Source organism: Podarcis vaucheri, assembly GCF_965113315.1.
Source record: "Podarcis vaucheri genome assembly, chromosome: 6".
In the NCBI taxonomy this organism is placed as follows: domain Eukaryota; kingdom Metazoa; phylum Chordata; class Lepidosauria; order Squamata; family Lacertidae; genus Podarcis; species Podarcis vaucheri.
The window spans coordinates 26,574,397-26,595,876 of NC_138764.1; the positions used below are offsets into that span (position 1 = coordinate 26,574,397).

The following is a 21,480-nucleotide window of genomic DNA, read 5'->3' on the forward strand; positions in this document are numbered from 1 at the left end:
CCACCACGTGAGAAGAAAAAACTCCCTGGAAAAGACCCTGATGTTGGGAAAGATGGAGGGCACAAGGAGAAGGGGACGACAGAGGACGAGATGGTTGGACAGTGTTCTTGAAGCTACCAGCATGAGTTTGACCAAACTGCGGGAGGCAATGGAAGACAGAAGCGCCTGGCGTGTTCTGGTCCATGGGATCATGAAGAGTCGGACATGACTAAACAACAAAGGGAGCTGTGTGAAAGAGTTTGTAAGGTGTTGCACAGCCCCTGGAAAAAAAAAATCTCCTGGACTCAGCGCTTATCAGTGAAAGGATGCACTCCCCTGGTGACTAGGATTTTTTTAAAAATCAGTTTAGGCTAATTTGCCAGCTGCAACCCTATTTAGAGGACGTTAACCTTACAATAGTCACACATCCTAGTTACATCCAGACTAGACTGCTGTAATGCACTCTGATTGTTTGGAAGCTTTATGTCTGAAAACCTTTGAATTCAAGTGGAGCACCAAAGCGCAGTCTGTGACTTTCTTCATGTGATAAGGAAGTGTAGGAGGTTGTGCCTGAGACTCTGATTGGGCTGAGATTTCCCCCTGGAGAGTCAGGTCTGATCAGGGTCATAGGCAGTAAAACATATACCAGTCTGAGAATGGAGGAGGAGAAATTGGTAGGAATTTACTCTGGCATTTTACCATTGATTTTTAAAGATAGCTCCCCATGAATCTGCAGGGACTTCCACTTAAACATCGATGGAACAGTGTACCCAATATTTAGTATAAACGCTACACTGCATTGTGAGGTGGTAGTTTTCCATTTGAAAGCAATCTCTGAACTAAAAGAATTTGAACAGGAAGAAACACAAAAGCAAAGAAAAATAACCAGTAGGATAAAAGTGTAATGGTTAACATGCTGCAGATACGCAACTACAGAGAAGACTCTACAATAGTTATTTTAGTTTATACTGATGTTTAATTATCTAATCTGATCTTATCTAATTGTTCTCTACTGCTATAACATTCTGCATTTGTAGTATTTGACTTTGATTTTTTATTTTATTTTAAGGATTTTCTCAACATAGTTATTTGAAGAACTATGAAGTGGTATACTACTAGTACTATTACCACTCCTACTAGACAGAATTTTAGAGTAACTCCCTGCCTCTCCCCAAAAAGTGCCTTACCAGTAAATCAGCCAGACTATGGTTCAAACAGCATTGTTTTGGGGAAGCTCAATGGGTCAATGACAGAGCATCTTGCAGACAGATGGTCCCAGGTTCAATGCCTGGCATCTCAAAATAGAACTGGGGAGAGCATGGGATAACATGCTTAAGTCTAATTAATGCAGACCACAGAGTAAGCTGTTCTGCTAGGCTTAGCTCACCTCAGCTCAAGCCTTTGTTCCCCTTCAGTTTACCTGAGAAGCTCAATGTGTGAGGAGGTCTGAGCTGGATGCTCCAAGCTCGGACTGCATGGTTCTTACAAGCCACTCTTGAGTTCCTATACACATAATTTAGGAACATTCATCACTTTGAAACTAAACTAAGTTTTACTGCCACACAACTTTTTTTCTGAACGCTGTATGGAAAAACACATGAACCTGACCTTCGAAGAGTTTCTAAGTAAACCAAATTTTAACTTACCAAATGTGTGGTCTTTACCTTTGTTGGAGAAAGAGGGAAGTTTTGGGACTCCCAATGGCATATTTTAAGGGGCGAACAACCTATATTTCCGTGCTTCACTTTGCTGCATCTTTTGTGATTTTGCTGGGGTTCTCCCACCAAAGAATACTTGCCCCAAACTTGGATTTTGGCTGCCAGGAATTCTCCTTTCATATACCTATTTTTTCCTTAGCAATAACAGAGACTCCTGCCTGAAACCCTGGGGAACCACTGCCAGACATTGCAGACAATACTGAACAAAATGGACCAATAGTCTGATTCAGCATAAAGCAACTTCCTATGTTCCCACGTTTTCTCAAGTAGCCAACCAGATGTCTCTAAAAGCTTTCTGTGATGGCCGACTCCTGTTGTCTATTCCCAGAACTTGGCACTCAGAAGTGACTCACCACCTCTTAACATGGAAGTTCTCTTTAGCTATTTATAGACCAATCCTTATGGCAATTTCTGTGTAGCTAGATCATGATAAATTACACCAAGCAGCAACTTCATGGGGGAAACTGGGCGAACTAATTGATGAATGAGAATTTGCAAACAAATGACCAGATATCAACCACTGGAGAAGGAGATATACCTTGCACAGGCAAGTACTTGCTTCCAGTATGAGATCTCAAAACTTAGAAAAAGCAAGTATGGTTGCAAGCCAAACTGAGAAAGTGATGGTGGAAGCCAAACAAACAAAGCTGTAAGATGCACAGTTCAGTTCAAAACTGTGGATTCTCTGCTGAAAAGCCCAGCGACAACACAGACATATGTTCAAAAAGCAAAGCAAATGAAAACAGCAGAGCCAGCAAATGGAAAGGACAGGAAAAAAGCATGTTGCCACTGTGGATCTAGGCAGCATCTCCACCATGAATGCGCAAGTTCTACAAAATGCCCAGAAAACACAGTCTAGGTCAAAAGGCAGTTCATGTGACAGTTGCACCTTCAGTACTGCAAATCCTGATTCTGCTCATGTACATGCATGCACATCAGTCTCTTCTGGTCACCTGGGGAACCTTTTACCCCCTTGGGTAGCAAGCAGTGGCTACTTCTGGCATGGGAGATGTCTTTCTCCTCTTTCCCCCCATGCTTCTCTAACATAAAGGAGACACTTTATGCTCACCCATCCCTATTAATGCTATGGCATTTCTAACAAACACCCACATCTCTTTCACTCTGCTTTATTACAGAGCGCCGATCACTGTAGCAATTCCCGTTACAAAATTCCATTAGGGGAAACTTAGATGAAATAGTTTCCTTTCTGCTCCATGGCAAGGCCATGCCTAAATGTGTTTCTGTCACCTTGGTGATCCCCTGTAAGGAGGAATACGGTGGCAGGCACAGGAATCAGTAAAGGAAACAGGCAAGGAATGGTAGAAAAATTGCAAAGGTGTATTTTCACAGGGACAGTTTGCTTGTGAGGAGAGAGTACTAAGAGCTTTAGCAAGGAACCTGACAGCTGCTTTTTTAAAATGCCGTAACAACAGAGCTAGATAGTGCAAGAAACATGTTGTCTCTTTATCCCCTGTTCCCTACAATGTATATACTATAGCATCACAGCATATGACATGATGTCATCATAGAGCATTGTGTTTCTTCGGCTCAACGACCAACGTCCGATTATGTTTTATTTACTTATTTGTGTGTTTTGCTTATACAGCCCCGTCAGTGTGCAAGGGACTCTACAGAGCACAACAAGCAGCTCTTTGTCCTGAGGAACTTACAGGAAAAGTTGAGAAACAGCAGAGGCCAGGACAAAGAGGGAAATAATACGTGATTGCTAACCAAGCAATCCTACCTATAGAAAGCCTGTGTAAATCTCCCCTATTCCAAACTCAGTTCAGGAGGAATTTTATTTACACCAACCAAAAGGTTGTCATTTTTCTGCCAGTTTGCAAGGTCATGTAACTGAGCTGAAAGCCCCTTTTACGCCAGCATAAATTCTGAGCCCCAGCATATCTCCAGATGAGCTGCCTGAGGAATTTATACCAGCATAGCCTCTGCTGAGCCCTGCCTCAGCAGGGAAAGCCCAAGGTATACTGAAACCAAACTCTCTCATCCTTGTGGATTTTGGGTTTGGATTGTGTTGTTAGGGCCGAATTACATGTCATGCTCAATGCATCGCTTGGTGTGGGCAGAATTTAGATTAGGAGCCACAGGTAGATCTCTGGGTGGTTTGGCAAGTGTTTCAGACTCTCAATTCTTCAACAATAAAAACAGCCAATTTATTTTTTCCTAGGTTAGGTTGCAGAAATTAAACAAGGTAATGGACTAGTGTGTTATTTTGTTCAGTCCTGGAACTGAAAACAAATTCACAGGCTCATAATGTTCAGGGGATGCCCCATTCTTTCATGCTAACTTTTGAACCTGGTTCTACTTGGTAGATCTTGGGGTTCCAGGGAAAACACACACACACACACACACACACACACACGAGAGCCAATACCTACAGTGTGTGTCTACTTGTGTCTGACATTGAGAGGGGAAATTAATCCCTTCTTTCCCTGCCCGCCCCTGAGACAGCAATGAGGATTAATTAAAAAAGAGTTCAGATTGACACTATATCTAATGTGTCTGTCTATATCTCATAGCTGCCTGTGTGTAGAGGGGATATTTGGGGGAGGGGTGCAGCTGGGGAGGGGATACCAACCTCCCTGCCAAGGGATGAAACGTAGTCCAAATAACAATCTCCCTTTGCTTGTGATTATGATTGTTATTGCTATTATTATTATTTTTTAAATGAGGAATAGCTTCACGGACATAGTCAGCATTTATTCTGGGAGGCAGGCTTTATGTTGGGGGGCAAAACCGGGTTATCTGTGATGCAACTGGTTAAGCATTTTTATTTACCGGTATTTACTTGATATAGGGGTGGCAGCTGCCCCCACCCCCGCTCCTTTGGCTATGCCCATGCATAGCTTCATGCTATACATTAGGCATGATGTATAATTTTTATTTTTATTTACCGGTATTTACTTGATATAGGGGTGGCAGCTGCCCCCATCCCCGCTCCTTTGGCTATGCCCATGCATAGCTTCATGCTATACATTAGGCATGATGTATAATTTGAGCTGGGTTGCAGTAGGGGAAGGGAACTAAGGGGTTAAGCCAACAGCTCCAAGGGAAGGTGGGTTTTGAGGAGGGGGGGTTTCCAGAAAATACAAGAGGGAGTCTTACACAGCACCTTGGTGTCATTGTTTGTGCTATGTAACACATTAACATGGAAAAGGGAGAAATGATTTTTTCTTGTATTGTGAACTTTCAGCCTTATGGTGGTTCTTCTTCTTCTTCTTCTTCTTCTTCTTCTTCTTCTTCATATACAGAACAATCAACAAAGCAGTGAGATGCTCAGCCTGAGAGGGTTGTGCTCACGCAGAATCAGTTCACTAAATAAAAAAGGTAAAAAGGTAAAGGACCCCTGGACGGTTAAGTCCAGTCAAAGGTGACTATGGGGTTGCAGTGCTCATCTCACTTTTTGGGCTGAGGGAGCCGGTGTTTGTTTCCAGGTCACGTGGCCAGCATGACTAAACTGCTTCTGGTGCAACGGGACACCGTGATGGAAACCAGAGCGCACGGAAACACCATTTACCTTCCTGCCACAGCAGTACCTATTTATCTACTTGCACTGGTATGCTTTTGAACTGCTAGGTTGGCAGGCGCAGGTACAGAGCAACGGGAGCTCACTCTGTCGTGGGGATTGCCTAATTTCATGAAGTGGAGTGGTATGGAGAGAAACAGAGGGAGTGATGGGGTGGGTGAGAGAGCTATACAATGCTGCAACTTTTGCTTAGCTTTGGTTTTTAGGTTCACCCACCACCAGCTGTCGCCACCACCCCCAGCTAACTTTTCCTGTAGGTAAACATTCCTTCATGGGAAACAGATTTCCTCCTACCCTGACCCAAAACAACAGCATAATCAAGAAGCCCTTCATGGCTACTTCTTATCAATAAACTGGGTGGAAACAACCTCTCAGTCTGTCTGTCTCTCCTCATGTGAGATTAAGCTGCAAAACCATTGTATCCAGTGCCTGACTCCGGCAGATAAGCATAACCTCCATTCTTATCCGTAGAAACATCACTGACCATCACTACCTGTTAAACAAGCACCTTTCTCTAGCAAGCTGTACAAAACTCAGGAGACAGCATTCTCTTAGCACAATAGCATCCCCATTGCAATGCAGGAAGAAGAGAGCTATATTTGAGCAAATCAGCGGTAAGTACAGAAACGCACAGCAGGAAAACCTGCTCACCGCTGCAGTGCATTTGTTTGTTTTCAATAGACACTGAAGCACTTCTGTGCTCAAGACCGCCTGGGATTGGTTCTAAAACTTATCCGTGGCCTCAGGTACATTGCAATCCTTTATTTTTACATATATTTATACAGTCTCCAAATGCATTTTGGTACAATAGGGGAGTCTTAAATAGTCATGAATGGATGTTGTTTGAAACTTCCAACAGATCCTTGATGCCTTCTAACAGGCTTTTCAATGCTAGAGTGGTTGTCAGTGTAATGTACACTTTGCTTTCTTTTGCACAACTATCATTTTCTTCCACACTTCGCATTCACACCCACACCTAAGCCTCACTGGATGATGGCTCCGACCTGGTGGAATGCTCTGTCCCATGAGACTAGAGCCTTTCAGGATTTAACCTCCTTCCGTCGGGCCTGTAAGACAGAGCTATTCCACCTGGCCTTTAATTTGAATTCAGCCTGATCTTTTATTTCCCTTTTCTCCCCCCCTCCTCTTTTATGAAGATTACCCGCTCTGAGCCCCACAGCTAATTCTCCCCTGGCCTCCTCGCTGGCCCAAGTAGGACCAATTCAGCCAGCTAGCCGTGGGGATTATCTAATGCTTATTTTCCCTAAATTGCTTTCTGAATTTTGAATTTTATTGTTATTGATGTTTTTGTACTGTATTTTATGCTGTACTTATGTTGTCAGCCGCCTGGAGCCCAGTTTTTGACCCGGGAAGGGCGGGGTATAAATAAAATTTATTATTATTATTATTATTACTGGAGACGAGAACAAGTCCCCCTTTTTTCCTTTCGTTATGTCTAGTCTAGTCTAGTCTAGTCTATTCTCAAAAGATTGACTGGCCATATTTCAAAAGAACTCAAAGTGGAAGGAACCTTTCAGTCAGACTGGCCGCTTAAGCAAGGAAAAGCCTAATACATAAGCTGAGCAGTTAATTCACTAGACTCTCTGTGAGTCCTATGAAAATATCGGATCTGCCAAGTTCAGCTAGCCTTATGTTAACAGGTGGGAATAAATATAGGACATGCCAAGAATATGTAGACAGAGCTGGTACAGAAGGACAGAATTAAAACTGCTAGCAATTGGCAAGAAATACTGCAACCTTCTTCCAGGAATGCCCGCCAGAGAGAAAAGCTTGCTGAACTCAAAACAGCAAGTAAATACTGCTTATATTGCATTTTTGTTTTAATGCAACCATGCAGCCTTCATAATTACATATCTGGTGAGGCACTTCTCCAGGTGTACTGATACAGAGAAGCACCTATCAACCTTTTCATGGTTAGTACCCATAAAAATATGTGTGACAGGCAGAAATTCAACAAGAGAAGCTATGCTGGACTAGAGATACAGGGGTGTTGTTGTTTTTTTTTTTAAAAAAAGAGGCTGCCAACCCTTTTATATTTGAAGTCTTTCTTGGCTTTTTGTCTGTTTGTTTTGGTTTTGGCTTAGAATTCAGAAAATTAAGAAAATTGTTCAGAAATAATGGTTTTGAAAATTGGCAGGTTTGGAAGCATGAAACACTCAGGCTTCTTTTGGGTGAGACAGCGTTACTAGGGATCGATTAATTTGCCTCTTTTTTTTTTTGAGCCATGCTACTTTCACTTTTTTAAAAAACAACAACAACCAACTACTAATTATATTCATTCTATTTCCACGTTAAACAACTTTTAAAAAAATCCTCTCAAAACACATATTTAAAATGCTTGAAATGTATATTTCCTGATATTTCATATCGTAATTCACTGAGATCAAATTCCTCAAGCATCTCTTAAGTATTGCTAGCTTAAATTATCAGAAGGATGACTACTGAAACTCCAGAGATCATTCACATATATTAAATTGCTCAAGGTTCCCTTCTGCATTGCAGAGGAGATAAATAGTAGTGGGTTAGCCAGTCCGTCCTGAGAATTCTCTCTCAATCTGGATATTCAACAAAACCCCACAAAGCTCTCATACTCTTTATTAAAGATCACAAGGCACATGCAGAAATATGACAGACGCCTCATGTTGCACCTGCCTCTCTCGTCTCCCGTGATTTTTCATTCCTACATACTAACATTCCAATAGGCTGTTTTTTTTGGCTCTGAATGAAATTGGTTAGACGCTTTTTATGAAGTTCCATGTAGAGTTCTCGGTGGAGTTCTGTAAGAACGAGTGAGTCCACCCTTCTTTCTAGGTTTGAAGAATTAAACTGAAACTAGATTGCAAAGGAGGAAGGGAGGTTTCTTCCCGATCTGGGCAGAGTCAATAGAAATTAGAATATTGAAATCGTAAAAAGAATAAGGAAAATATTTATGGATGCGGTAGTAGCAGCTAGGATCGTTATTGCTAAAATATGGAAAGGGGACTCTGCGCCCACAAAGTTACATTGGCAAAGTAAAATGTTAGAATATGCTGAACTAGCAAGATTAACTGCAGGATTCTGAAACCATACAGATCAAATATTCAACAAAGAGTGGAATATTTATAGAGATTACCTAAAAGAACATTGCAATATGACCAATTCATTGGCAGGTTTGGATTGCGTTTCTGCTTGAAAACAAGAGATTGTTACAGAACAAAAATGATAGAGAATCTAGGAGAGATAAAATTAAGTGTGCAGTGAAAGGGAATTTAGGAACCACAGTGGGGGGGGGGGCAGAAGTCACAGTAGAATTAGTAAAGGATGGAATTAGTCTTTCTTTTTGGTACGTAAAGAGTGTTTATTTTGGATTGCTTTTTGTTAATATTGCTATATATTGTTGCTATATATTGCTTGATTTGGTTTTCTGTTTTGTTATGTTTTTAAACCAATAAAGCATTAAAAAAAAGAAAAAAAGAAACTAGAATATTGCTGTGCCTAGATTTCCTAACCTGCCTTGAGGTCTAAAAAGGGGGAAAGGCACTATCTTTTCTTAAAGGGGCAGCATTCTTCAGTGCAGCTGAATCCTCATCTAGTACTATATTTTTTTCATGGCCTTTGACTGTGATCAGAACCTCAAACCCAAGGACCAGCTGCGCCCCTCTGAGCCAATCTATCTGGTCCTTGGGATTCTCTCTATGTGACAGCCTTCGGTGGCCCAGCTGCACATCTTCCTTGAACATTTCTGCCAGGCTGGAATGTATCCTTGACCCCCAACCGTGCATCTTGCTTGTCTGGAAAGAGGATAGATAGAGAGATGTGCAGATGTGTGTGTAGAGACTAGCCTACTGTAGAAGGTAACATTTGCATGAGTTGCTCTGCCAATCTTGGCCCCAGCCTCACTCAAGGCTGGGACGTGGCCCCCATAAGGCTAAAAGGTAAAGGGACCCCTGACCATTAGGTCCAGTCATGACCGACTCTGGGGTTGCGGCGCTCATCTTGCTTTCTTGGCCGAGGGAGCCGGCGTACAGCTTCCAGGTCATGTGGCCAGCATGGCTAAGGCGCTTCTGGTGAACCAGAGCAGCGCACGGAAACACTGTTTACCTTCCCACCGGAGTGGTACCTATTTATCTACTTGCACTTTTGACGTGTTTTCGAACTGCTAGGTTGGCAGGAGCAGGGACCGAGCAACGGGAGCTCACCCCGTTGCAGGGATTCAAACCGCCGACCTTCTGATCAGCAAGTCCTAGGCTCTGTGGTTTAACCCATAGCGCCACCCGCGTCCTCCCATAAGGCTACTTGGAAGTAAATGATGGCTCTTTGGCTGGAAATGGTTCCCCATCTGAGGTTTTGACAATCAGACTTGGCTGATTGACTGTGCCATGTGAATTTGGTTAGAACTGGTTTTCTGGGTTGCTTCCCATGGTCAAAAATAGATCCTGGCTGGAAATGGGTTACTTAAATTTTATTATTGCACAGCTCTCATTGGCACTGTTTCTCATTTACACTAACATATCCCACTGTTTTCTTTATGAAATCACAATCTTGGCCCATCCTGATAGGGCTTCTGCATCTTCCCGTTGACTTGTATGGACGTAGAAGCAGTTGCAGTGAAACAGGAAGAGGAAACAGAAGAAAGAGGCTCTTCTTTCCTTCCGTTGTATTTGTGCCGTCTTCAAGCTACTGGTGCTGTGTTACTGAGATGAAGGGGAATGTACTCTCAGTGCTCTCAGAAGGGATAAACTTTTTCAGAAAAAAGTCTGGAAGTAGAGGCACTTCAGAAACTGTGTTTTCCATATGTTTGTTTCATAAGCCAACGGTTTATCTTTTATTGCTGAAAATATGGTATTTGTAACTACCTGTGACAGCTTGCCCTATAAAAATCTGTTATGGAATAATGCCACTGGCACTCATGGGCAGCAAGGCTATAAGTGAACCTGGTGTTTCGTTCATTAAGATAGCTTAGTTTGCTCATCACCACTGGTGCTCCAGAGAGATTTAAGAGGGCAGAGGACACATCTCAGCCTGTGTAGTAGGAACTGTGTGTGTTTGCACACATTAAATGGCTGTTCCATATACCTGCTGCTCCATAAGTGCATGTGATGAGCACTGGATTGAGTTCATTGGGACCAACCTGAGGTAAAAATGCAATCAGTCACAATGATGAAAATATATGCATCTCTCTTCATTTGTTTATTTTTCATTTTCAGAAATATTGATTAACTCAAAGACGGATGACAGTGGGATGAGAGGTGCAATTCAGAAAGCTCTGCTGTTTGCTAATGCAAACTTAAAGCATTTTTATTTATTTAGATATTTTGTCTTGGGGAGGTAGAGAAAGGTTGGATCCTGCTGGTCTGCTGAATTTGACCCAATTGCTTTAAGATTCCATCTACCAGAAAGGACTAAACAACTTCATTTATATTTCAAATGCTTCAAATCAATATTCTGTTGAGCCCCTCCTCCCGCCTGAGTTTGGGATCACCCCACCAGCAAAAGCAACAACAACGTACAACTGAAGATTTTAAGGAATAGATTGCCTGTTATAAATAATTTATGACTGTCATAAAGGAAAAACAGATTGTGAAATACTGCTGACGAAAACAATGCCTATATTAAAGGATGAACCTTCCTGACTCTGCCTTGCCTGACTTCGCTTTTTTTACAATCCTGTCGTCTCTTCCTCCCTCTCCACCCCCCTCACCCCCATTTTTTGAAAATGTCATTCAGGCTTCCCGTGCTCAGCCACACTCAGCAATGAAAAATGCAAAAGCTGCTTCTGCTCACAAAGAAATACTTGAGATAATCTGAAAATAAACAAACAAACAGGAATAGCCCACCATCCCAAGGATTAGAAATGCTTGTGTGCATAACAGACATTTGCATCTGAAAAACTGGGTTAGAGTAAGCATCTTATGTAGGGTCTGAAAGCCCGACACTGGGTGTATGCCAGTGAAACAATGAGACGGGATGACCTTAAACCTTCACTGGTCCACGAGAGCTTAATTCAGTCAGGGAAGAACCGGCCTGGCAGGCCCTTGTAGGTTGAAATTGATGGAGTGCAGCTGAGGCCTTGGTTAGGCATGTCTGGCCAGGCTTTGAAGCAGCTTAGATAAGAAGAAAGTGCATATGCACACACACACACACACACACACACACACACACACACACACACTCCTCCTCCCTCCTCAACAATGGAGAAATTTGCCAAGATGATAGCTTAAGTAGCAGAGGATCAGGGAATACGAAGGCACTTCTGGACTGAAGGATAGAGTAGGGAGGGAGGGAGGAGAGAAGGCAAGGAGTTTGAATAGCATGACTGAAGGGGTGGGAGTTCTGCCCCCTTAATTTCCCACACAGGGGGAAATTTAGCTTGTGCATGAGACACATTGTTCCTGTTGACAGTCTCCACAAGCACTGAAAGAACAAATTCCAGGTGAGGCTGTGCTAGAGAGTTGTGGAAAAGCAACAACAATCATGGCACCTTAAAAACTAGGAGATTTGTTGTGGCACCAGCTCCATCTGCTAGAGCCAATTTCATCCACAAACATAAAGAGGTTAGTGGTAACCTCAGTGGGCAGTTCATTCACACACTTGCATAAAAAGTGTGAGGAGGTGAGCGAGAAAGCTGAGAGTTACTTCCATTGCAACCTCATTGCTCTTCCCTCCTGAAAGGTTGCATCTTTCTAAGTTCTTTGAAAAGAGCTGCATTATTTATTTATTTTTGCAAAATGTGGAGAAGAGACCAATTGCTGCCTGTTCCTCTTCTCTGCCTTGCAATGCCCAGAAAAAATGCCTAGTGTAACACAATGCATTGGATGGCATGATATGTCCACGCTACTGGGAATGAGGTAATGCATTGTGTGGTAACATCATGTCACACAGAAGCCCCCTTCATGGCTGCACTGCATCCAGAGGCATCACGCTTAGGATGCGGCACTGAAAGTCTGCCTCTGGCTTTGCCCTTGAGACTTCATGGAGGCACCAGCCTTACCAAGTTAGGCTTAGATATCTGCAAAGGAAAGCCTGCATGTGTAGCTCACTAAGCATTATGGAGCCCTGGTCACGTAGCATTCCAGAGCAAGTGCAAGGTGCATGGGTGAAGACTTTCTTTTGCACGTGCCCGCAGGAGTGGCTGGTATGATGAGGTGGTGCCATGCATGGAACGGTGTCACCACCATGTATCTGGACAGTACAAGGATGAGACAGGATGGCAGGTCAAGGCTGCATGGATGTACTGTCAACAGCATCAGATTGGACCAGGTTGTGAGCTCACTACCCTGCCCCATCCCCAGACCATCAGAAGAGTGGCCCTGTCCTACTATATAGGCCTCTTATGTATCCATGCCTAATGAATGGGTACTGGGGAATGGACCAATGGTACCACCTGGCTTTATGGATGGAGCCAGAGGTGATGTATAACAGCCCTATTCTATATGGGATGCCCCTTCATGTGTCAAAGTCTCATGAAAACAACACCTCTGTTTTTCTTCTGATTTCTCATTCTGCCCTGTCACATGAGCAAATGTCCAAAGAGCTCCACATGGCAACATGGGGACATGGGTCCTTTATTTCTTGCTTCTATAGCTGCCAGTGTGTGTTGTACTTTCTTGCCTTACCACTGCTGCAGATTGCAACAATGCTGCGAACCACAGCTTAGAAGAAACAGAGCAATATGCCGGGGCAAAACGGCTACCTACATTGATTTCATTAAGCCCTAATTATTATTTTTCTTCCTGCGCAGCTAGCAGCTGTGTGGTAGTTTTGACAAAGCAATGTATCAGAATGCTGTGACAGAGACATGGAATTGGGAACTTGGATCTCTGCTTAAAATCTAGAGGGAAAAGTGGTGGATGGTGTCATTTGGGAATAAAAAGTGATGGGTGGTGACCTCTCTCCTGTTCCGCCCCCAGCAATCTGCTCTCCCCCCCGGCACTGAATCTTGGTCGGGGAGGAGAGTGTAGGGAAGATTTAGTCAGAAGGAATCAAGTAGCAACAACACCTGCCACTTCTCCCCTCTAAATGAACTCTGCCTTCCAACGCTTTTCATGAGTTTGGCTGAGATCAGGTCTTCCACTCGCAGCTAGCTCAGTCCTTACACACATTTTGGTGAAATACTACAAAAATGACAAAGCTACAGAGTAACTCCAAAGTATGGTGCTTGGATAAACCCCCCTAACAGTAGGTTTTATCGCATCATTTAGTACATTAGCACATTTGTATGATGCCAGCTCAGAAATGCCTGCATGAATTTAGCCTCCCACATGGTTGTCTTTTGTACTCTTGTGTCTACATATGAATTATATGCATGTGTTTCTTTAAAATAAAAGTAATCTAAATATATGGCAGATGTGCAAATCCCCCCGGAGGCAAATGTACTTTGGATTCAGAATGGTGACAATGTACTTGACAAAAGTCATCACGCAACTTGCTGTCACATTGTCACCTGTGCGTGTGCCTTGCTGTGCCCGAAGCAGCTGTCTAGGAGCCTCACTGGTTCAAGAGAAGTCTCATGTATTTCTCTTGGGGCAACTCTTTCTCTTTTCTGTTGATCTGTTTATAATTTTGCCTGTTGCAGCTCTGAAACATTCATGCTTTGAAAAATGTATGGTTGAATACATAGCGCTGCATTTTTATTGGATTCCTAAGGCACCTGAAAGTATTTTCACTGAAAGCATTGAACTCGAAAGTCAGTTCCTATCTGTCATGATTGCAGTCAGCATTACTGGCATAACTGGAAAAGCATCAGAAAGTAGGATTTTGCCCTATCAAAAACTACCCTAGCATGTATTCATCACGTTCTTCCCTGATTGCAATCCACTGCTCAAGAATTTGGAGGAGAGGACTTCATGATAACAGAGGCATGGAATAAAAAACCCCCAAGACCTGGCTGACACAGGAGCCCCAGAGTTCACACACAGCGAGGAGTTGCCAAGCAGTTGTAGCAGATATCAGCTCTAACAACCTACAAAGAGAACTCTTCCATCTCTCTCCGAGTTTGCAGCCCACTCAGTCTCCAGCATCAGTTGGCTTCTTCTAGTGCCACCAAAAGAACAAGGAAAACTTAGTCATGCAGGGGATTCCATGCAGTGCATTTTTTGTTCTTTTCTGCAACTAAGAGAAGCAGCTGGGTGCTGCCAGAAGTGGAGAGAGCAAGCAATGGCAGTCAGAGACGACGCCAAGGGGTTCTCCACATGCGGTTGTAGCAGCTGAAAGAATCAGGAGCTAATACAATCAGCTGGAGTCTTCCTATCACACGGAGACTCTATTTAGCACTCCTGTGCGAGCTCCTCCCAAGTTTAAGGTAACTGAATCTTGGGGATTCTCACTAATTAAATTTGAGCATGACACAGTAGAAGCGGTCAGCATATGAAGGACCCAGAAATTTCTGGGAAGAAGACAGTACAACATTTCCATGAGCAGAGTAAGAAAATCTACATTGAAATGAAATATGGGGAAGTACCGGTATGTGCTCAGTTGGAGATGTGTAGCTAAGTATACCAAACGAAACAAGCCCCCTAGTGACATCACCTTTCAGGGCTGTGAAGAAACAGCAAAGGGGTGCAGTTGCTGCATACTATCATTCAGGGTGATAACTCAAATGCCCTCTTAGTCCCAATACAGCTTAGCAGGCTCAGACACATGCATGATGACTGTAGCTATCACTTGATAAGAAACTGAGTGATGTACTTGTCTATAAAGCAACCTGCAGGAAGTGAACACAGTGAAGGGCAGTTCACAACTGCACGTACAGCATTTGCTTTCTTAGCTCAAAGTGTGAATGGGATTCCATTGAGAAGCATCGTGTTTGAGTGGGCGCAACATGATACGAAAGCTTTTAATGTGGAGCCTGAGTACTTCCACTGAGATACATGAGCATATGCAAACCAGCCCCGTTTCTCTCAAGTGGCTTCACCAAGAGAGAAGAGGAAAGGAGTTGCAATTATCAACATGCCTCTGATGGCATCAGCATATCGTACCTTCAAAATCTCTGTACCTGTATTGCCCTAGATTGCTAAACAGCAAAAATGAATCAAATTGGATTCGTCAGATATAAAAGTCAGAAACAATCAAAAGCCCCGCTGCTGTCCTGTCACCAGCAACTCACATTAAAAATATGTAGTGTTCTGGGAACTGGAGCAATGCTCGTGTTCAACAAAAGTAGTGCCAAAGTACTAGTCAAAGGACTCTCCCCACATCCTTGACAGGTTCCATGTGCCTCATTCATGCAGCCACCCTGTCTGAACACCCCTGGGTTCCTTCTAAATCAGAAAGAAGTTGTCAAGATACGTACCGTACTTTCAGTGAGCAAGTTGCTTTGTGTAAGATGACAAGAGAAGGCAGGTTTTAAGACACCCTCTTCCTTTCTCTCCATCCCACTCTCCCTTTTAAACACACAATACGAAAAACACACACACTTGTATTTCTCTGCAGGGGATACGCACTTAATGCCCCTCACATCTCCAGGTTTCTGCAGTTCCAGTACAGGGAAGGGACTTATTGTTCAATTTGTTCAGGGAGGTGGGGGGGGGGCAACAGTAGCTTCTGATCTGATACATGCACAGTCTAATACCAAGCAGTGGCCTACAAGCAAATGGTGCTTGGACACAGTGAAGCGCTGCATGCAGGTCGATAAACTTAAGCTGAATCCAAAACAGACAAGAGGTGTTCTCAAGTCTGGAGATGGAGAAAAAGGCTGTTCCAGACAGGACCGCAGTTCCCTGTAAAGAAGAGATCCACAGCTTGTGGTAGCTCCTGGATCCAACATAGTCACTGGAGGCTCAATTAGCCTTGATCACTAGAGTGTGCATTTCCAGCTATGGCTGGTTCACTAGCTACAGCACCTCTTAAGACACTGCACTCCACACTCTTCTCTCTTCCAGGAATGTGCAATGTGCTCTATGTCGGGCTGCACAACACAAGCTTGGTTTGGGAGATTCTGGAATAAATTGAAAGGTTTATTGGGAATAGAGGCAGTGACCTGGCAGTCTAGAAACAAGCTGGAAGTTAAGCCATAAAGTGAGGGGAAGGCAGCTCAGTATGCACTTGAGGGTAAGATGTGCAAACTAGCCTTGGTCTCTTGTGTCTCCTGATCACTCCTGAACTGTGGTGGTGGTGATGCTCATGAGAATGAAAGCCAGCAGCTATCTCGTATGGCAAACTCCTACAGTGGTCCAGCAAGTATGGGCTCTGGACTCCTGCTATGAGAGTCCCTTGTTTAGTCCTGATGCCTTGCAACCCAAAGCAACCTCGCTTCCCAAAGGAAGAAGTGCTTGATAAATAAAAAGGAGCACACCCCACTTCCAATCTGGTAAATAAGAGAGTTATGTGTGTGTAGGAGGAAGAGATAGACAAAATTAGGGCAGGGAGTTGATGCAGTCCATGGACCAACAATTAGCTGCCCTTGCAACAGATAATGGTGCTGGTAGTTTACAGCTTCTCCTGTATAGCTTGGCTACTGTGGTATTAAGCTCAAGCAACTGGATTATTCAGCCCTTCATGTGTCCCACTGGTAATTTCCTAATGCATTACCTTGTCACTCACAAGTCTGCCTAGCAATGTTCATTAGGAAGGTATGTGACAGCATCCACTAATGTATGTCTGGGGCAAGAGAATCGATTTCCCCCTTCCTTGCAAAAAGAGAGATCTTTAATAGTAATACTGCAGGAGAGATTACGAGATGGAAAGTGCACACTGATGGAGTCTACTGCAATACATTATCGGGCAGGAAAATGTCACTGATGTATCACTTACAAAATATTATCCATTTTTTTCCATGGGGTATGAGGCTGCTGGTAAAGCGGGATAAGAGAGTCCGATTATATTTGTGGATGAAAAGATGCCCTGGGGAGGGTAGGCCAGCCTGTTCCTTAATGAACTATTCAAAGGCAACAAATACGGCTTGAGTTTTAATAATCAAGCTGCAAGAAGCAATGGTGGCTTAGATTGCTGCAGCCCAGGATATGGTCTTGAAGTCAAGATCATGCCACCGTGCCAAATTACCTCTGTGGAAATTGATGGGAAAATGGAAAGGATATAAGGTGCTGCTGCTGACAGTAATCCAGGTGGCTGATTTGTTGCTGGGCTTGCCCTCCTCGCCACTTCAGATAATTGCAGAACTTTCCCCGTGTTTTACTAAAGGAAATGCTCACTACCTCCTTTCATAAAGTTCGCAGCATCAAACAGATGGTTACCCTATTAGCAACCATTTGCATTTAACACATTTTGTAATGATTTATGCACCACATGTTGCTGAGCAACTCAAAAGCAGTCAGGGGCAAAGAACTACTCGAGTGTGAAAGTGCACATCTCAGGGTACATATCCTTGTGGTATCCAAATCTGTATCTTTTTGCATATTGTGAAAGCAATTAAATTTGAACCACAACTCCCCCTCCCCCTGTCTCCACTACACCACTACCATAGCTAATTAGGTTTGTGTCATGGCTGCAATTAGGAGCCTATATATTGCAAGTTGTTTTAAACTGTTTTTAATATTGTGTTTTAATATTGTAACCCACCCTGGGACATTAGGGTGAAGGATAGGTAAGTAGTAGTAGTAGCAGTAGTAGTAGTAGTAGTAGTAGTAGTAAAAATAGTAATAGTAGTAGTAATACTAATGTTCTTATGTACTGGAGAGCATATTAAATATTTCAAAGCTATTTTCTCTCAGAATATGCGTTTTTAAATATGTCTACCTCAAGAAAACCCATTTATATCTTCTCTCAAAATATGCATCAAAAAAGTTTTGATACTTGTTTTAGAAGAGAACTGGACCAAAACTTTCAGAATGTGTGAAATCCAGTGCATAATCCAAGAGGTGTGGATCAGGTAAACTCGGGTCAGTATACAAAATCAAATTACTGAAGCATGCCTACATACATAGCATCTGTTTATATAGCCCAGAGGTCACTAATCTTTTTGGTCCAGTAAGCACAATGTAAATTTTGAGAGAGTGCAGTTGGTGCCAGTCACAAAATGGCTGCCATTATGTGTGTGCAACACAACACAATATGGCTGCCATGGGGGCGTGGCATAACATAAAATTAGAGAGACAACCACTTCTCACTACCTTATGTTTGCAATAGGAAGTCAGATATGCACTGCTGGTCCTGACTGTAGTGATCACACAATATTGATAACACAGAGATTATGATGCTGTTGCTGCCCATTAACAATGGGGAGCATTCCTCCGTACAGTCGGACCTTGGATTCTGAACGCATTGGTACTCAGACGTTTTGGCTCCTGAATGCTGCAAACCCGGAGGTGAGTGTTCCGTTTTGTGAATGTTCTTTGGAAGCAGAACATCCGAACGTTTTGGAAGTTGAATGGACTTCTGCAACGGATTTCGTTCAACTTCCAAGGTATGACTGTACCAGGAAAATATAAAAGGTGCCCCCACCACAATTAGAAATCACTTAGCAGGTATCTGCAGATTTTGCTCCATAACTTTCTTTCTAAGGAGGCTAGAGGGGCATTTTTTTCTCAGGTGCTGGGTTGGCAACCCCTGAACCCATTTCCTAGGGATACATATGCAGAAGCCTGTATTCATGTGTGCATCAGTATAAAAATCTATGATTTGGAACTCAAATTCTTTTATAAATCTATTTGCTTTTCTCGCACTTTGGGTTCCGTGCCCCTCCAAATGCTACTTTCCTGAGAATGAAGTCCATGTAGTAGAGAGGGGGAGGAAATTTCAAGTTTATACATTTCCCTTAACCCATGCTGAATCTAACATTCAAACCTGACAATATCGCATTCATTTTTATTTGGAATTGTCTCTTCCTCCTTCTGAATGCAGTCATTTGCGCCTACTGTTTCTGCATCGATAATACATTCAGTATTACAGCCTTTCAAACAGGCCACTTTATTGTCCTTGAGATTCTGGCTGCTGGATATTTTCTCTCTCCTTTGATTCCATAACGGAACACTGCTACATTATGTTCCATTTCAAAGTCATGGAGAAGACAATAAAGAGCCATGGGAAATGGCTGCTATCATTCTAGGCTCCTGGCAGTCATAGAGGAATGTGCTGTTTGCCTTGTTCAAGCTATGTGCAGCTTGTAGAAGGTCTTGGGTCAGTTAATGCGGAGTATGCTATGTGTGTGTGTGCACACACCATTTTTATTTTTAAAACTATTTTTTCTACAAGCTTATTTGCTTCCTTAGATTTTCAATATGTAAGTTTTAAAAAATTGTGTTCATCCATATCCTTTTGTGCCAGTCACATGTAATGGTCAAACAACACAGAGTCTGGCAAGTGATCAGTTCCAAGTCTTCTTTCAGGGTAAATCCCTTAGGTATCCCAACAGTACAGTTTTTAGAGTACTAAGAATTTCACAGAAAATTGTATCCTTTCAGGATTTCTTGCCAAAACCCTTTTAGATGAGTCCAGAAGATCTGAAATATGTCAGCATTAAGGATTTAACACTTCCAACAACTTTTCTCATTTATATAGATGTAATCAGATAATGCCACTTACAGCCTCAACATTTTAATCTAAGGGACAACATGCATTCTTCTGTAAACGTTTTTCAACATATATTTCACTGTCTCTGGATCAGGCATTTATAGTTTGCTAAGGGGGTGGAGAGTACTAAAAATGCAATGGCCTGCTTCCTTCCTTTTTAAATCTTCATGAAAAGTAAAAAAAATTATTTTCAACAGATACATAAATTGAAACAATTGAGACAGATATTACAATGAGATAATTCTCAGCAATTCCAGAGGAGAAAACTCAGTATTATAGAATACTGTTAGTTGTGATAAGAGATAGTGGGTAGGTTGACTTTTCCTTTTTACTATGCTAACAAAATGTTATTGACTCTTAGATTATAATCTTGCCCTTTATTGGTTCCATTTTTAAATGACAGTAAAATGATATACTTTTATCTAGGTCACCTGGTCAGATATTGCTACAGAACTTGACACAAGGTAATACAGTGGTACCTCTGGTTAAGTACTTAATTCATTCCGGAGGTCCGTACTTAACCTGAAACTTCTTAACTTGAAGCACCACTTTAGCTAATGGGGCCTTCCGCTGCTGCCGCGCCGCCGGAGCATGATTTCTGTTCTCATCCTGAAGCAAAGTTCTTAACCTGAAGCACTATTTCTGGGTTAGCGGAGTCTGTAACCTGAATCGTATGAAACCTGAAGCATATGTAACCCGAGATACCACTGTATAGTCTGATATCAGGTAGTCCTGATCCTTTATTTAGCATATGGTAGCTAATTCCTTACCATTATTCCAATATCTCAAATTAATATTTCTGAGGATGTTCAAAAAAACAACCAAGGTAATAGGTTTATTTAATTAAAGCTACCTTCCCAATCAATACAGTGGTAACTGAGACCAGAAATTTAATTCATTATTAGTCACTCTTTGCCATTTATGCTTACTATATTGTACCAAACTGAAAGCATTTTCAGGTACAGGTGATATAAGGGCTACATCTCTGTGTACAAATAAATAGTAAATTCCTGTTACCCAGCAGAGATTCCAAGAATCTCTATATAGCTATCATTAGTGATTCTATTAAGGAGAGACAGATATTAGAAACGTGCCCATTAGTAATTACCCTTACTCTGGGAAGTGTATATATTGATGATTCAATTTGAAAAGAATTACATTCCACATTCATAATAATTTTTCTTGTAAATATCACTGGTAAATAAAGCCACTCTATTCAATTAAAGGCCTTTTCACATCCAGAACCATTATGGCAGTTTTGGACATGGTGATATGCCATGAGGAATTCCTGAGTAGGGATGGATTTGCCAATTTTTGTTTTCTCTGTTTTTTATTTTTCCAGTCTTAAATTCAATTTGCCACATTTCTGCAGCAATTTGTGGATTTTCTTTAAAAAAAATCCTCAAGAAATTTATTCATCATTTTAATGTGATTTTCTCCTAATAAAAATATTTTTGTATGCAGCTTTGACCAATGCACACGTTTTGGCAAGCAATTTCTCATAAAGTAATACATGTTATGCTATTTTCATTTATTTATTTTTATGCAAATTTCAGCTAATAAATACATTTTTGTAAACATTGGTTGGTTGGGAGAAGGGCACTGCAAAATTTAGATAAGCGTGAATTTTGAAGGATGGCTGTGTTTCAGTTCTCATATTGTTTCAGAAAGTGCAAATTTGATAAATTTGGCTTTAAATGTGAACTGAATTGACACCATCCCCAACAGACCCTTTCTTTAAGGATTGGGGTTGTAGTTACTAAGGCAGGCATA

At 42.2% G+C, this 21,480-nt stretch overlaps 1 protein-coding gene and 1 long non-coding RNA gene across 15 annotated transcripts in view; one reads left to right on the forward strand and one right to left on the reverse strand.

Annotated features, from left to right (window-relative positions):
- Positions 1-21,480, reverse strand: part of NTNG1 (netrin G1) — a 229,726-nt gene that overhangs the window by 95,014 nt on the left and 113,232 nt on the right. The gene's annotated exons all lie outside the window — the stretch shown is intronic.
- Positions 18,257-21,480, forward strand: part of LOC309535186 — a 65,064-nt gene continuing 61,840 nt past the window's right edge. For all 4 annotated transcript variants that reach the window (XR_014221078.1, XR_014221079.1, XR_014221080.1 and 1 more), the window contains exon 1: positions 18,257-18,503. This is a non-coding gene — a long non-coding RNA (uncharacterized lncRNA). The remainder of the gene's footprint in view (positions 18,504-21,480) is intronic.